The sequence below is a fragment of the Aphelocoma coerulescens genome, chromosome 2, assembly GCF_041296385.1.
Source record: "Aphelocoma coerulescens isolate FSJ_1873_10779 chromosome 2, UR_Acoe_1.0, whole genome shotgun sequence".
NCBI lineage: Eukaryota > Metazoa > Chordata > Aves > Passeriformes > Corvidae > Aphelocoma > Aphelocoma coerulescens.
Window position 1 is genome coordinate 89,316,626 of NC_091015.1, and position 9,285 is coordinate 89,325,910.

Here is a 9,285-nt window from a genome sequence, read left to right on the forward strand (position 1 = left end):
AGTGTCTGAAGGGAACACAGGGCAAGGACACTACCTGGCAAAGCCTCCCTCCCAAGAACTATTTAGAGCTGTACCCCTGGAGATCAAGAGGAGATGCTTGATGTCTAAAGACAGGCAAAAGTCATATGTATCTTAAACACAAGAAAAGCCAAAAAGTCAACCCAAAGAACTACAGGCTAATCTGTCCCGCTTTGATGGTCTCTGGGGGGATAATTAAGCATGGATTTTCTAAGTGTAAATTAGGCCTGGCCCACCTGATTGCCTGCTGTGATGAGAATCTCCATTTCTGGACGAAGGCAGAGCACTGCATGTCATTTATCTTGATTTCACCAAGGCTTTCAGCACAGTCTTGCGTAATATTGTTGTATCCAAGTTAGAATGTTATGGTTTGGATGAACGGACAATCATCCATCTTATCCATCCAACTTATTCATGAGGCTCATAAGTGGGTCATATTTTATCTGGAAGCCAGTAACAAATGGAGTACTCTGGGTCTTTTCTGGCAACCTGTCCTGCTTAACATCTTTATCAATAGCCTGACTGCACTTTCAGTCCAGAAATAACACCAAATTTGGGGGCAATTGTTGATACATTCAGGGTCTAGAATTTAGGGGTGTAATCCATAGGAACCTAGACAGGTTGGAGGAGTGGGACAGGAGGAACCAGCTGAATTTGTCAAGGACCAATACCAAGTGCTGCCCCTGGACAGGAAAGACATCCTGGTGCAAGGACACAGGGTGATGCCTGCCTGACTGGGAGCAGCTCTACAAGAAAGGACCTGGGGCCTTGGCCGGCACAAGCTGGGTCTAAGCCAGCAGTGCGCCCTGGCTGCGTGGACAGCCAGCTTCCCCCTTGGCTGTGCCAATGGCCAGGACATCGAGGGGAGGGTTTGTTCTTCTCTTCTCAGCATGGCTTAGAGCACAGCTCAAATACTGCACCCACTCTTGGCTTCCCAATACAAGAGCAACATGAACAAACTGGAGCAAGTTCAGCCGAGGACCCCAAGCTGCCCAGTCTTGCCTTGTGCAGGAAACTGAGGGTCCAGGGCTTGTTCAGCCTGGAGAAGAGATAGCTTTGGGGAAAAACCAGCAGTAGCCTGCCTGTATCTGCAAGGAGAGTATCAAGCAAGCTCTTCAAAGCAGAGTGTGAGAGGATACGAGCAATGAGTGTCATCTGAAACAAGAGATGTTCAGGATGAAAAAAGGAAAAAAGAACAGGACAAAGGATGGAAAAAATTTTTTTTTCACTCTGAAGACAGTCAAGCACTGAAACAGGTTGCCCAGAGAGGCTATACTGTCTCTGTTCATCCTTGGAGAATTTCAGGACCACACTGAATAAAGCCTTGTACAATTTGGTCTGATCTCACAGATGACCCTGCTTGTAACAGAAGATGGAAATATAGATCTCCTGAGATCCTCCCAGCCTGAATTATCCTATGATCCTGTGTTGCATTAAAGAGTAAATGTAGTCTGTTCTCCTAAATCTGATGGTACAAATCTATTCTGCAGCCTGAGGGTACCAGTACTGTGGCCAATGTTGTGTCAGGAGGCAGAGAAAGAAACCATGAGGACACACTGTCTGCACTGTGGCATGTGCTGAACACCTGCCTTTGTCTGTAGTCCCTCCTACAATCTCAATGCAGGACTTGCAGCATTTTTCAATTTTATGTATGAAAATCATTAAAGAAAACTATTTTGTAATCTGCTAGCAAGCCCTGTTAATTCCATGTGTAGGAGTAAGATCCAGCTACTTGGAACTCGGGGTATACATGTTGATGTTTGTTTCAAGAAGAGTAATTTAAGTCAGAACTGCTTATTTCTAAGACCTCTTCCCCTCAAGATCGGGAGGCCCAAAGAAGATTAATCAAATTCTGTGATACCACTCTCCCTTTTTTCCTGAAGTCAGCAGTAACTATGTTAGTCTAAGAATCAAAATGGGACTTCTAGGATATGAAACATTAAGTATCATACAACATGAGGGCCGCTATTATTCTTATTTGAATAAAACAAATTTTAATATGTGAGAAAATGATCATTTTCCAGACTCATTCAGAAGCTCAGTTAAGTAATTGGGTTTTCCCATCCACTGCCAGCTGGTACTGAATAAATGTGCAGTAGTGGAAGTAAGGCTGGTAGGTTTGAGTCATATTTCAGTCATGACAATAGGTCAGCTTGTGTTGGAGAAGCAGTGGAAAGGTGAATTCCCAGACATAAAAAGTGGAAACAGATAATGAAAGAGTGTAATAATGAAGGGTTTTGAGAGAGTAAAAGGAAACCAAAGTTGCTGGAGGAGTGAGTGAATGTCATATCAGAGACAGTCGGAACCTAATGTGGATGAATGTCTGGAAACAGCAATGTAAGATGGAAAAGCTGTGATCACAAGGTAGCAGGACAAGATCTTTTCCAAGAACTTGAGTCCAAAACTGGAAACTAACTAAGAATTTAGGTGGCTAACCAGGAAGACTAAGTATTTTAGTATTTAAAAATAGTGTTGGATCAATAATGTCACCTTCAAAATGAGGTTTGCAAAACATCATTTCAGCAAGCAGTATATTTGCAAATAGAAGTAACAAAACTTTTGATGTAACACACTCAGCAGAAAGTCATATACATAAAGCATGCAGTAAGTTTTAGTTTCATGCAGTCCAAAACATTACTGCCTCATAATGGTGGTATGTGATGTAATGATTATGAGGTATTAGTCTCACCCACTTTTCCATAACTCAGAAGATCACAGGACAATTAATGGAGTGATAAAATCTCTGTGGCTGGGATAGCAGTTTGTTTTATCTTAGTTCTTTTTGAGTTATCCCATATTTAAACATAAGACTTTTTTATTATAAAAACAAAAAAAGTGAAAAAATTATCTGAATGTACCAGTAAGTGAAATATATGCTTCATTTCTGCATCTGACTATTAAAAGAGGCTTACTCTTAAATGAACTTGCTTTGTCCTTTAGGTCCTCCTCATTATCAGTAGTCATGGTGTATTAACAATTAACACAAAGATATTACAAAATAGTACAACTGTGAGAGCAAAACCCTAACAGGTAATATTATCTTGTTTTGGACTGTGTTCTAGCCAGACCTGTTTAAATACTTTTCAAAAAGGAATTTTGGCTTGGGAAGTGGGACCTACATGCATGATTTGAAGTCTGAAAACCATGACTAGGAATGAGAAGAGTAGATTCAGTCTGTTCAGTGAATTTAAGTCTACAGAACTTTATCACTGTCCTGTGATATATAAATGAACTCCAGAGTAACAGGACTTGCAAACAAAATTGCAAGAAGAGTAATTGGATATATTTTGCTTAGTGTCAGAATACATAGTGATCATTTTCTGATGTTGTTCTTGACCCTGTTTTTGTTATGTTTTCTTCAGTTTTTTAGCAGTGGAATGAGGTTGAGCAAGGAAAAGCTGAACAGAAAATCAGTTTCACCCGAAATTAGCAAAAAACAGTCACTCAACTTGTCAATACATTAGCTTCAGGTACCCCAAAAGGGAACAGGAAGGGAATGAATGCTGCAGAGCTTCTGTACTTTATTGCTTATCTTCATTTAAAGAATTTACTTATCACTCACATAAATGTGATATTAAAAGAAAGATGTTTTCTCCTGGGCGTAAAGCCTTAAGGCATCTTACTGGCAAGCAGAACTAGAACTAAGCATATATTTTTGAAAGAAATATGGCAAGAATTTGGGAAAAAAAAAATAAAAGGAAAGATCTTGTGGATATTACTGGAAATCATGACACTCTATCTAATTCATGTTAAGGCTAATACAGTAGGTATTGATAGATCCAGTGCATAAAAAGGTGTGATTGATGAACGGAATACCTTGTACAAATATTGTAAGGGGGAGGATGACAGTTCATCTCATCTGGATGGATGCAGCATTCCCCAAAAGCTGAAGTATTCCTCTTTAAATTGCTTATGTCCCTTAGCTGTCCCTGCTTTTTTCTGCGTGGCGAAGTTGGTTTTGTCTCTAACACAGAAAGCTGAACTGCCTTGTTCACTAGGAAGGAAAAGTAGCTCTCAGTTCTGACTGAGAAGGGTGGCCTACAGTATAGTCTATGCAGAAAGTGGCTTCAGACAAGGATTTGAGTTTTCAGTTGCCCACAGGTTCTTCAGGAAAGTGATCTGTCAGTGTTTGAGACGCACAGTGATCTAACACAGTGCATTAGCAAGGTCGTTGGGATTGAGCTCATCTTATTCCTGTGCTCCTGACATCCTCTTACACCAGTTTGTTTCCAGATGCAGAGACAGAAGCACAGAGATGCTCAGCCAGGTAAATGTGGAGTTGTCTTAAAGCTAAAGCCATTTTATATGTGAAGGAGTAGGTATCTACGTCCTTATTCACATGTTGATTTACATGAGCAGTTTCTTCAAGTACAGACAAAAATAATGTAAACTTGACAGCAAGTAAGTATATAATTTTGAAGGCCATCAAATGAAAGGATAATTTATACTGAATAAGTGTTTTCCTAGAAAATATGTTTACTTGTCTAGAAGTGTTGTGGGTGCCAAAAACTCATATTTAAAAGACAGATTACTTTGCAGGAAAGAGGAAGGACTGTGCAGGCCATGCACTTCCCTTAAGCTATTACAATGATTGACTCAAATGGTTTGTTAGTTTAAGAGACTTCTAGCAGGAACTGGAGCATGCTGTATACTGTTTATGTTTTAAGAAAACATGGACTATGTTGATTTACAGCTCTCTAGGTTTCTTCTTTAAGCAAAAATACAGACTGCAGATGAATTCCTCAGAAGGAAAAGAAAAAAAAAAGAAACACAAAATAAAAGAACCCAGAAAAAATTCATCATTCTAGAGTTCGAGAACTTTATACTCAAGCAAGTAGCAGCATTCAGTTTCCTAGTTTCACCATCTGCTTTTCAATTTCACTCCCTATGTGCAAAGCTAAAAGTTTTAGAAGGGCAGAGGGTCACCATTACTTCAAATAATTGGTATTTTAAATATGTCAGAAATACCATGAGGGCTGGCAGGAAGCCATTAGCTACAGACAAGGAAGCAAAATTTGTCTTCTCAGATTTATAATGAAAAGTCTCTGCATTACACTAAATCCCCACAAAGGAAGAATCTTTAGAGATCAGTTCAGTTCCTCAGAGTCTCACATTTTCATCAGACTATTCCTCTGCCTTGTGTATTTTAAAGAGCTGCTTGTGCAAAATAATTCATAACATAGAGGAACAGAGCTCACACTGCATGAACTCTGGTTTCATGCTTCTGAGAACATGAACTTAAATCCCTGGTTTCAAATGGCAATTGCATTGGGTTTTCATTTTGTTTTTTCTTTAAATTGTGTTAATCTTGTCATTCTCCCAGTTAGTAGCACAAAAATTTCTTTAGGTTCATGAGCACAAAGGCTTCAATTTTGTTTCATTGTTAAGATACAATCTTAAAACCTTTAGCGACTGTATCAGAGTGTGACTAAGCCTCTGAAGTCGAATATGCCACACCAAGATACTTTTCCACAAAGAGCTTAGAATTCAAAGGGAAATCAAGCTAAGCCTTTCAACATGCAGTGCAGCCCAAGAGAGTCCAGTTAAGGAGAGACATGCACAAGCAACCCAACAGCAGGTCTTGGTTAACAAACATATTTCTTCCCGTAGGCACTTCTGAGTGACATCTAGTATAGCTTGACTGAAGGAAATAGGAACTCCTGCACCCATTTAGTTTGAAGTGAAAATTCTGCACACATGAATGAGACTCATACCCTCTCCACCAAGTCACAAGTCAACATCTCTTTTGTTTTACTCTGGGGAGATCCCATCAAGTCCAGTTGAAGGAAGGGAGAAAATTTAGTAGCACAAACTTTTTAAAATTCAACATGACTTCTACTAGTCATTTTTCATTCACTGCTTGTTTCATGAAAATGGTACTTATTAGGTAAAATTTCATTTACCCCACACAATTAATTTGAACTAATAATGCTTGGACAGTTCTTAGAAATGTGATATTAGTGTTGGCAGAGTTTTCTCTATTGTCTGCCATGTTCTCTAAAATTATGCCAAGCCACAAGCTAGGTCATCACTGCTTAATATAGAGTCAAGAAAAGCTAGCTAGCAATAGTATGCTTTTGGCAATTTTGGAGTTGCTATTTTAAAGCTCCTTTGCCTGGAGCTATCTAGTCTCAAGGGTTGCAAAAGGAATCCTAGACTTTCCAACATAGCATCCCAGACAAGGATGTATCCTGACTTTTCAGTAATTGAAAATAGCCATAGGATTAGACCACCATTTGATACTGTGTTTGGATAAGACCCTCAGTTTAGATGTTATTCATATGAGATGTTTATTTTAAAGTGAGGCATATTTAGGGGTTTAGTAGCTCAAGCCAGATTCCACGTCAACTTTCTCCATGCTATACATAGCCACCATCTGGCACAACTGCACCAGCACAATCCCCAAGGTTCCAAAGGGCAGCTCTCTGTGACACCAGCAGAGCTTAGCACAGTTCCAGGCAGGTGCAAGTTCAACTAGAGCTGCAGCTCAGCCTCTGCAGGACTAGCACTAGAGCAGATCAGAGGTTGCCAGTACCTGGCGTGTGACATTGAGGCTTGCATCAGATGAAGCTCAGATATTTGTTCTCTGTTCACCTGAATTTGTCTAATTATGGACTGAAAAGCTTCAAATGGGCTACCATCTTACTAAAATGAGCCTGCTGGGCCTTTTTTCTAACATCACAGTGCTGAGCCAGCTTACTCATGAGCCGAGACTTGCCCATTAGGTCTCTGGAGAAACAGTCTGGTGTGTATGAGAACTGTATTACAAGAATCCAGATAAGGAGAACAAACTTCATGTAGATAAAATATTTCCTGGTGGGCAACTTAATCTGTATTCATTTTTTTTCACTACTGACATCTCAGATTGATTCAGTGTATCGGCTAAACCCTTTAGGTGAGGTTGTTGATACTTCAAAAGCTCAGACCTTCAGTTCTTATTATCTTTAGACCACTCTTGAATACATCCAGCTGCAGCTCTGACGTGATACCAAATATCTTATGTAACCACTAAAGATTAACTGTATATGCAAAATACACAGCAGTCTGTGCAAATATGCTTGAACTATCATTATATTTCTTTGCAGAAGCTATGATGAACTGCCCTTAAAAAGTATGCATAAACTGTTTCTATTTCACACAGGGGAGCAACTTCTAGCCAAACCCCACAGAACAACGACTTAATTGGGCTATTAGGTAGTCACCCCACATGACCATATTTACCACTTTCTTTCTCTGTTTGCAAGGATAACTAATTAGAAGCATCTCATCCAAACATATTAGGAAAGAGCTGAACACGACACCTGCTGTGCATAGTTTGTGTGCTGCATACACAAACAGCACAGAATTGCACCCTGGAGAAAGCCAACGTGTGGCTGATGAGTGACTCTGCCGCTGCAAGGCAACAAAGCTTTTGGCATTTCACATGTACTGAGGAAAGTGAAGGTTAAGGGTTTTGAAATTATTTTATGCTAAAAGCTAAAACAGTAGCTTTCTTTTTGATTTGTGTTCTGCTCTGCATTGTGATACAAAACTGAAACGAAGGAATTAGAGTGGTAATCCTGTGTGATATCCTTAGAGAAATATTTCTGAGGGGCCAGGCTTCTGCCAGGGCAGAAAATGGTGTAAGAGCTCTGCAGGGTTATACCAAAGGTATGGCCAGCCTGACAGCTAATATCTGGAAAAGAGTGTGGCAGCACACTCATGTGGTGATACATTCCCAGAATACTTTTCCATCCCCCAGCAATTTGCAGTTTGTTGGCTTCCAGTGGCAGGTGTTGCAGGCTTTGTATGTGATGACCTTCAATGGGTACTCTTCTGTGAATGCTTGGCTGCTTTCTGAATGTATGTACACCAGCAGTGTCCACACCACCCCTTGGCAAGGGATTTCTTGCAACCATTTAGCTTTACATTGGAGGAGGAGATACTTTATTTTCCTTTTATTTGAAGCCTTCCTACTTCTAATCTGGCATGCCGACCAATTCTTCTCTTGGGAGAACAGTCAAACAGCCAATACAACCTCATCATCTCCAGGCCACTCATGATTTTTAGGACTCAGTCTCTCTCCAGTTATCCCTTTTCCAAACTGAAGAGTCCTGGTCTTAGTGGGGAAGATCTTCCACACATTGATAGCTTTCTTTAGACCTCTTCTAGTTTTGTTTCATCCTTTTTGAGTTGAAGGAGAAGAAGAGCACACCATGTCTATAAGGGGGCTGTGCCATGGAAGTATTCAGGGACACACTGATACAGTGTGCCTTCTACATCTTTGCTAGTAACTCTCAGCATCATCCTTGCTTTCTGGTCACTATTAAGGTATCCACACATTAATAAGTAATTCTTATTTGTGAGTTATAATAGTTTGTTCAGAATCCATCAGCTAGTATTTAAATTTGGAGTGTGTATTTTTATGAACTCCACTTAATACTGAACTATAGTTGAATTTCAACCCTCATTTGAAATTCCAGTCACTCAGTCCAATAAGGGCTACGTGCAATTCATTCTTCCTATCCTCTAAAAACTGGCACAATTGGTGAATTTTCTCACCTTGCTGCTCGTGCCCTTCAAATTTCTTTATGATTGTGCTGAACAGCCTATCTCATCACATCAGCCTTAACACATTTCACCATAATGTGCTGCTGATGTCCCTCTCCATAACTACAACCAACCTTTTTCTCCTATCCTTTATATTAACTATTTAATTATCTATGGAGTTATCTTCCTTGTATGCAAAGGCTGCCTGCTTTCCTTAAGAGCTTTCTGGAATTCCAGGAAGACTAAATCAGACTGCACCTCCAAAAGTTACAAGAGATTTCTGAGATGTGACTTCCTTTACAAAAACATTGATCCTCTGAAGTGTGTCATTCATGCACGTGTTGGTTATATAAAGTAGCTCTGCAGCCACATCCAACTCACTGATCAAGTTTCCTGAACCTCCCCTGGAATTTCTTTTTGCGAAAGCATCAAGGAAGTTTATCCAGATTATTTTAACAGATTAGGAAGAATCTCCATGCTAGCACAAATATGAAGATATTTATAGGTTTCTTGTTGAAATCATTTACAGATTGTATCAGGAAAGTCATACACTAGCATGCAAAATCTTCTGCATTATGCTTCATTAACTCAGAGCAGTAGTATAAGCAGAAGGGGAGAATTAAGAAAAATCTGATGGAAAGGGGATAAAAGACTCTTAGAGCCCAATCTCGGGTTCAAGGGGGCCTATCTTTATCTATAGCAGTGATTACAGACACACATGTAGTGTAGATATGTGTG